The following is an 8,987-nucleotide window of genomic DNA, read 5'->3' as shown; positions in this document are numbered from 1 at the left end:
CCACTGTGTACAGGTTAAGGTGCAGGTTTGTCGACTTCTTGTGATTTTTCTTTAAATGCTATCTTGTTCACACAGTTTGTTCACGAGTTTACTAAAAGGGAAGCTAGGGAAGAGAGCTGGTCGTCTGTTAATTACTTATTCTTCATTTCCACTTCTTTGATCTATGGAAAGAACCAACATCTTAGCAAGGTATTGTGTGATCAAAAGATTTGAAAGGTGTGCTAGGGCCAGAGATGAGTAAAATATGGGGGTGCCTGCTTTATAGTTAATGTTAAGACAAAAGGGGGCTCCTGCAGAGAGCTCCTTCCTGACAAAAGCTGCTTACACTCTTCTAAGTTCTCAACTGGGACATCTGTAACAAAAGACAGATTGAGAATAAAAAAGCATACATATTTATTTAATATAAATTTTATGTGATATGGGAGCCTTCATAAGGAAGTGAAGATCTCAAGGAATAGTTTAAACCTGAACATTTTTGTGCTAGGCTTGATGGAGAGCAGAAAATCATGGAAGGATATGATAAGGCAAAGAATATGAGGTAAGTGTATTAAGCTGAAGGAAACAGCAATGCCAGCTCATTCAGATTCCTCTGTGTCCCTTTGATAGGGACAGAGTAAAGGGAAAAAGTGGGTGACTAAATAGTTAATCCCACTAGGGGATCATAAGTAGAGAAAAAATATGGGATACCCCTGTAAGTTAACGATCACTCGAGAAAGCAGGTTTGCGTAACAACAAAACCAAGCAGGCTTGCTTAGCAACAAAACCATGCAACAGAAGCATGAGACATGCCCCCAAATAATAAAACAATGGTGGCATTAGACTTATATTCTGCCCAGTGAGTTCAGTAAGTTAATGATTCCTAGTACATGCTCCTCCAGGCAAACTAAAAACAAAAATATAAGGAAAGGGTGACATTATACTGAAACCTGAGATGATTTACCATTTTTAGTGTATGTTACTGCCTTTTTGTTCATTTCCATTGTGCCAGGACAGTCCTGGCTTGACCACGTAGGGACAAGAAAACTCCCCCACCTGACATGGAGAAGGAACTGATGATGGAAGCGTGACGCCTATTCAAGAATGAGAAAGAAAGTGGTCTTCCCTCCCCCCCCACGCCTCACTTTTCCTTTGATTACAAAACTGTAGTTCACTAAGTTCTTGGGGCGTTGCACCCTCTCCCCTGCCCACTTGTAAGCCTCACAAGCATCCTATTCTCATTAATCACTTCTTATTTATCACTTTGCCTCTTGCCGAATTCTTTCTGTGCTGAGACATAAAGAACTGGAGTTCCTCAGAGGCCCCCCACCCCAGGTGCATTTCTGCAGTTTCACCTTCGTCTTCAGAAATAACAATGCTTCTTTCTTCTGGGTATAGGAAGGTCACCTTTCATGTGAAGGTTCTATGACCTACTTCAGGGGAAGGTAAGAATGTCTTTCCTAGGTTTTATTATCTGCTGCATTGGAAGGTCAGATAGTCCTTCCTGCGCATCTATTTCTCAAATTCCTTACACCTGAAATATTCAATATGCTAAAGTGCCACATTTTGGACTAGCGTGTCCTGATCCCCTGTCAATACCTGAAAGACTACTTTTTATTCAGAAGGAAAGGGCTGTTGCCTCTAAAAATAGATGTTATGGCTCATACTTTTCAAAAGGAGATACAGCATGAAAAATAATCTTGCAGAATACGAAGGTTAAAAAATACCTGCTAACTCTTATATAGGAGAAGGCTATGTGGAAGAGCAGATTTCCAAAGATGGTGACGCTGACTTATTTTACAAGGATTTTGGCAAACATACATAACTCAAATGGCATTTTGGTTGTCAAAAATTCTGTGACCAGAGGCTTGCAGGTCCCCTTGAAACAATAGTTCAGTAAGTGCTAACTCAGCATTCATGGTGACTTTGTAGAATGTAACTACTGCGAATAATGAGAATAATGAGAGTCACAGTAGCCAAACCACAACTACCTACAGGTAATATGAATGGAAAATAAAGGTTGTTTGAGGTTGTTATTGCTGTAAAGCTATGTAATATAGTGCACTTACCGTGTTGCTAAAATTATTTATCAGTGAAAAATTATCATGTAAATACTAGATAGCAGGTAACATGTTATGTGAATGGATGAATGAATAAATAAAAGATAACTGGGATTTATCATAGGATATAATATCACTTAAGTTTGTTTGAGAAAAATAGTTAAAGTGATTGAGGCTCTATGTGCTGCTCTTTTCAAGAGGCAGCCACATCTTTCTGCATGTCAAGCCATGACCCTGAGACAAAATGATGAAGGTTGGAGTAAATGGATTTGATCAATAGGGCACCCGGTCACCAGGGCACTTTTAACTCTGGCAAAGTGAATATTGTTTGCCATCCATGGCCCCTTCATTACCTCAACTACATATTCTACATGTTCCAGTATGATTCCACCCATGGCAATGTCAGTGGTAGAGTCAAGGCTGAGAACTGGAAGCATGTCTCCAATGGACAGATAACCTCCATCTTCCAAGAGCAAGATTCTGCCAACATCAAATGAAGTGATTCTGGTGCTGATTATGTAGAGTCCACTGGTGTCTTCACTAGCTTGGAGAAGACTTGGGCTCACGTTGAACCTAAGGGTCATCACCTCTGCTTCTTCTGCTAATGCCCCCATGTTTGTGATGGGCATGAACCATGGAAAGTATGACAGCTCTCTCAAGATTGTCAACAATGCCTCCTGCACCACAATCTCCTTGGCCCTCTTGGTCAAGGTCATTTATGACAATGTTGGCATTGTGGAGGGACGCATGATCACAGTCCTTGCCATCACTGCTTCCCAGAAGAATGTAGATGGTACCTCTGAGAAACTGTGGCATCTTTAAGTTAATTGATTCATTCTTCCGCCTATTCAAGTATACTGTTTATCCCTCGAGTAAATCTCTTATTACAGCTGTTTTATTTTTTTAACTCCAAAATTTTGGATTCCTTTTAATAATTAAAATTCCAGGGGTGGAATTGCTGAATCATATGGTAGTTCTATGTCTTTATGTATATTCTCTATTTCATAAGGCATCAGTCTCCTGGTTTCATTTAGTTTTTTGTCAGTGGTTTCTTTTAGATCTTTAAGCAAATTTAAAACAGTCAATTTAAAGTTTTATCTAGTAAGTCCAATGTCTGGGCTTCTTCAGTGGTGGTTTATATCAATGTTTTTTTCCTATGAATGGGCCATACTTTCCTGTTTATTTATATGCCTTGTAATTTTTTTGTTAAAAACAATATTTTGAATATTACAATGTGGAAGCTCCGGAAGTCAGATTTTCTCCCTCCCTAAGGTTTTCTGCTGTTGTCTGTTGAGGGGTGCAGTTGTCCATTTGTTGTGTGACTTCTTGAAGCTACTTTAGCAAAAACTTGTTTTTCTTGTTGTATATAGTCACTGAATTCTCTGTTCCATTATCTCAACATTCAGCTAGTGACCTGACAAAGGTTTCCTTAAATGCTGAAATTTAGCAAAGTTTTCCTCCACTAAGCATTTCTCTAGTTCCTATAAAATTTTCATTAGTTTCTAGGGTTCTAAAAAAGTTTATTCTGTCAAGGATATTTTTTTTAGTTGAAGTATAGTTGATTAACAAGATTGTATTAGTTTCAGGTATACAGCATAGTGATTCAGTTTTTGAAGACTACATTCCATTATAGGTTATTATAAGGTATTGGGTATAGTGCTATACAGTAAATCCTTGTGGCTTATTTATTTTATCTATAGTAGTTTGAATCTGTTAATATCATAATGCTAGTTTGTCCCTCACCCTTCTCCTCCCATTTGATAGCCATGAGTTTAATTTCTATGTCTGTCTATGTTTCTGTTTTGTATTGCAATTCATTTGTATTATTTTTTAGATTCCACATATAAGTGATATCATACAGTATTTGTCTTTCTTGGTATGAATTATTTCACTAAGCATAATATTCACTAGGTACATCCACATTGCTGAAAATGCAATATTTCACTTTTTAATCACTGAATAATATATGTATGTGTATATATATGTATATTAATACATATATATTAAGAAGATATATATATATCTTTATATATATATATAGATTGATAGATATCTATATCTATATCTGTATCTATATATCTTCTTAATCCAATCATCTGTTGCGTTGGGTGCATGTATATTTTCAAATGAGTGTTTGCATTATTTCCAGATATATATTCAGGATTGGAATTGCTGAATCATATGGTAGTTCTATATTAATTTTTAAAGTAACCTCCATACTGTTTTCCACAGTGGCTGCACAAATTTACATTCACACCAGCAGTATAGGAGTTCCCTTCTCTCCATATCCTCTCCAACATATTATTTGTAGACTTTGATGATAGCCATTCTGACAGATATGAGATGATAACTTGTGGTTTTGATTTGCATTTCTCTAATAATTTGCAATGCTGGGCAACTTTTCATGTGCTTCTCAGTGACCTGTATGTCTTCTTTGGAAAAATATCTATTCAAGTCTTCTGCCCATTTTTTAATTGTATTGTTTGGTTTTTAAATATTGAGTATGAACTGTTCATATATTTTAGATATTAATCCTTTATTGGTTACATCATTTACAAATATTTTCTTCCATTATATAAGTTGTCCTTTTGTTTGTTGATGGCTTACTTTGCTGTGCAAAAGCTTTAAGTTTGATTAGGTCCCATTTGTTTATTTTTGCTTTTATTTCTTTTGCCTCAGGACACTGACCTAAGAATATATGGCTACAATTTAAGTAAAAAAGTGTTCTGCCTATGTTCTCTTCTAGGAGCTTTAAGGTATCATGTCCTATGTTTAGGTCTTTAAAATATTTTGAGTTTATTTTTGTATGTGGTGTGAGATAATCTTCTAAACTCATTGTTTTACATGGCGTCTGTCCAGTTTTCCCAGCATCAGTGTCTTTTCTCCATGGATATTCTTGCCACCTGTCTGGATAAATTAACTGTAGATGTGTTGGTTTATTTCTCAGGGCACTATTCTGTTTCACTGATCTATATATCTGATTTTGTGCCAATACCATGTTTCTTTGATTACTATGTCTTTGTAGTATGGGATACCAAAGCATAACTTTCTCAGAGGTATGGGATGGTTATATCTCCAGCTTTGTTCTTTTTTTTATCAGGATTGCTTTGGCAATTCAGAGTCTTTTGTGATTCCATATAAATTTTAGGATTATTTGTTCTAGTTCAGAGAAAATGTCCTCAGTATTTTGATAAGCATTGCATTAAATCTGTAGATTGCTTTTTGTAGTACAGTCTATTTTAATAGCATTGATACTTTGAATCCAAGAGCACAGGGTATCTTCCATTTCTTTGAATCATCTTCAATTTCCTTTATCAATATTTTATAATTTTCCATACGTATGTCTTTCACCTCCTTGCTTAAGTTTATTCCTAGGTTTCTTTGTTTGTTTTTGTTCATTTGTTTTTGTTTTTGGATGAGATTTTAACCAGGATTTTTTTTAACTTTCTCTTTCTGATATTTCATTATTAGAGTATTTAAGAGAAATGTAACAGATTTCTGTATATTAATTGTGTATCCTTCAACCTTGCTGAATTTACTTAATAATTCTAATAGTTTTTGAGTGGAGACTTTAGAATACTCTATATAGAGTATCATGTCATTCCCAAATACTGACAGTTTTACCTCTTCATATCCCTTTGGATAACTTTTATTTCTTTTTCTTGTTTGATTGCTGTGACTAGGACTCCTAATACTATGTTATATAGAAGTAGTGAGAGTGGGAATCCTTGTTTTGTTCCTGAATTTCACAGGAAGATTTTCAGCTTTTCACTGTTGAGTATCTTGTTGGTTGTGAGTTTGTCATAAATGGCCTTTATTATGTTTCCTCTATACCCACATTGATGAAAGTCTTTATCATTAGAGACTTGTGGGATTTTGGATTTTGTCAAATGTTTTCCTAGATCTATTGAGATGATCATGTAATTTTGTCTTTCCTTTTGTAATATAGTGTATCACATTGATTGATTTGCATATGTTGAACCATTCTTGTGACCCTGGAATAAATCCAACTTGACCATAATGTATGATAATTTTATGTATTGTTAGATTAAGTTTGCTAATATTTTGTTGAGAATTGTTGCATCTATATTCATCAAAGATGTAGGCCTGTAATTTTCTTCTTTTGTAGTGTCTATATCTGTCTTTGGTATCAAGATGATGGTGGCCTCATAGAATGAATTTGCAAGTGTTCCCTCCTCTTCAATTTTTTGGAATAGCTTGAGAAGGGTAGGTATAAGTTCTTTGTATATTTGGTAGAATTCCCCAGTGAAGCCATCCAGTCCTGCTCATCTGTTTGCAGTGATTTTTTTTTTTTTTTTGGTCAAATTACAGATTCTATTTCACTTCTAGTGATTGGTCTGTTCAATTTATCTTTTTCTTCTTCACTCAGTCTTGAGAAGCTGTGTGTTCCTTGAAATTTGTCCATTTCTTCCAGGTTGACCAATTTCTTGGCATAACAGTTTATAGTATTATTTTATGATTTTTTTTTTTTTGTATTTCTGTGGTATCAGTTGTTATTTCTCCTAATTCATGTCTTAATTTGTTTATGTAGGTTCTGTCTCTTTGTTTCTTGGTGAGTCTAGCTAGAGGTGTGTTAACTTTTTTTTAACCTTTAAAAAAAGAAAGCTCTTGGTTTTATTGATCTCTGCTTATTTTCTATCTCTATTCTATTTCTTATCTCTCTCATCTTTATCATTTCCTTCCCTCTGCTGACTTTGGATTTTGTTTGTTTTTCTTTTCCTAATTCTTTTAAGTGGCAGGGTAGGATGTTTATTTGATATTTTTCTCATTTCTTGAGGAAGGACTGTATTGCAAAGAAGTTCTCTCTTAAAACTGTTTTTGTTGCATCCCATAGGTTTTGTAAATTTGTGTCTTCATTGTTGTTTGTCTCTATTTTCTGATTTCTCTTTTGATTTTATCATTGACCTATTTTTTTTTAGTAGCACGTTGTTAATTTTCCATATGTTCTTTCCTTTCCTTTTTTTCTTTCTGTAGTTGATTTCCAGTTTAATACAGCTAGGGTCAGAAAAGATGCTTGCTATAATTTCTATCCTCTTAAATTTGTTGAGGCTTCTTTTGTGACCTAGTATGTGGTCTGTCCTAGTGAACATTCCATGCATGCTTGATGAGAATGTGTATTCTGTTTTTTTGGATGTAGTGACTGTAGGTATCAGTTTTTCTTTTTGCCATTTTAATTATGATATGTCTTGATGTGGGACCCTCTGTGCTTCTGGTACCTGGATATCTGTTTCCTTCTTTAGGTTTGGGAAGTTTTCAGTCATAATTTCTTAAAATACATTTTCAGCTCCCTTTTCTGTATCTTCTCCTTCTAGAATCCCTATTACATGTACGTGGGCATGTTTTTTATTATTCCATAGATCACATGTGCTACTTTCATTTTCTTTCATTTGTCTTCTGTCTGCTGTTCTGATTGGGTGATTTCCATTATTCTGTCTTCCAGATCACTTATTCATGGTTCTGTGTCATTTAGTTGGCTATTCATTGCTTCTTGAATGATTTAATTATCAATTTTTGTTTGAGTTATCTTTATATTTTCTATTTCCTTGTTAAAAAGATCTGCTTTTATATCAATAATCTCTCTTAATTTAGTTAACATTTTTACTACCACCTTTTTAATTCAGTGTCTGGTAGACTAATTATCTCTATTTTTTCAGGGGATTTCTCTTGCCCTTTCGATTGGGAGTATATCCTCTACTTTTTTATTTTACCTATCTTTCTCTATCTCTATGAATTTAGGAGTTACAGTTATCTATTGTGATCTTGAAAAGGTATTTTTATGTGGGAGCACCCCTGTGTAGACAGCATGTGTTGTATGTCTTTGGTATCAGGGCTGGTTTTGATGTGGACACCAGCCATGTCTTTCCTCAAGGTATGCTGGCCTCTATCACTTTGACAGTGGATGTGGTTGGTGTTGGAAAACCTAAAGCTTGCACAGTGTGTGAAGTGGGACTTCCTTTTTGCTCCATGGCTGTTGCTACCCTCTTAGGGGTGAGGCCTACTCCCTAGTTGCTATAGCAGAAGCCCTGAGGGTCAGGTTTGAGCAGGCTCTTTTCCTTTTGAGTTTGTGTTTTGCCCCAAAGCAGGGGAGTGCTGAAGTAAGTGAGGTTCATGTGTTCACAGACATCTGATGCACCACGTATGTAGACATCCACAGCTCTGCTCAAACACAGCCCAAGGTCACATACTTTCACCTGTTTTGGTTGTCCCAGAGCTACTGCAAGTGCTATGGCATGGAGTAGGTGGGGCCACAGTGTTCACCAGGCTAAGGCTGGGGATCAGGGTGTTGTGGCAATAGGAATTGAATTAGCTGCCCTGCTGTCACGGATTTGGGCTGTTTCTGGGGTGCTGATTGAGCTAGCACTAATACTGGCTGCCATTGCCCCACCTGAACCACATACCAGGCCCCTGAGCCTCCTCTGCATCCTTAAATCAGGTCTTCTCCCAGGGCCCGTCTGCCCCAGATGCAGCACCAAGCTGTAGCAATAAGTGGGCAGGACCAGAGCATTCACTCAGCTGGGAACAGTACAGCAATGTGGTGCTGATTGAGGAGGTTCCCAAGATGTGGCTTGAGTAAGAGCCAACAATGGCCACCATTGCCCCACACAGACCGCACACACCCCATTCTTCCTATCTGTGTCCCTAGATAGTCTTCTTCCAGAACCTGTCTGCTTCAGACCCAGTGCTGTATGGCATTGAGTGGGTGATACTGGAGCATTTACTTGACTGGGAGTGGGGACCATAGCTTACTGGTCATGGTGCCTCTTCAGTAAATGCCAAAAATGTCTGCTGCTGCCCCACCCAGACCACACCCCAGGCACCCGGGCTGCTTCTGCAAAGCTAAACCAAATCTTTTCCTGGGCCCAATTGGCCCAGATCCCGTGCCAAGCTGTCTTGTGGAATGAGCAGGCTGAGGTGTTTGACCCACTTGGA

At 37.0% G+C, this 8,987-nt stretch overlaps 1 pseudogene; it reads left to right on the top strand.

Moving 5' to 3' along the window:
• Positions 1-2,280: 2,280 nt before the first annotated feature.
• On the top strand, positions 2,281-2,858 carry LOC131766861 (glyceraldehyde-3-phosphate dehydrogenase-like; annotated as a pseudogene).
• Positions 2,859-8,987: the final 6,129 nt, after the last annotated feature.

This window comes from Kogia breviceps, chromosome 12 (assembly GCF_026419965.1).
Source record: "Kogia breviceps isolate mKogBre1 chromosome 12, mKogBre1 haplotype 1, whole genome shotgun sequence".
Classification (NCBI taxonomy): Eukaryota; Metazoa; Chordata; class Mammalia; order Artiodactyla; family Physeteridae; genus Kogia; species Kogia breviceps.
The sequence above is the reverse complement of the archived record's forward strand: the minus strand, read 5'-3'. Positions and strand labels throughout refer to the sequence as shown.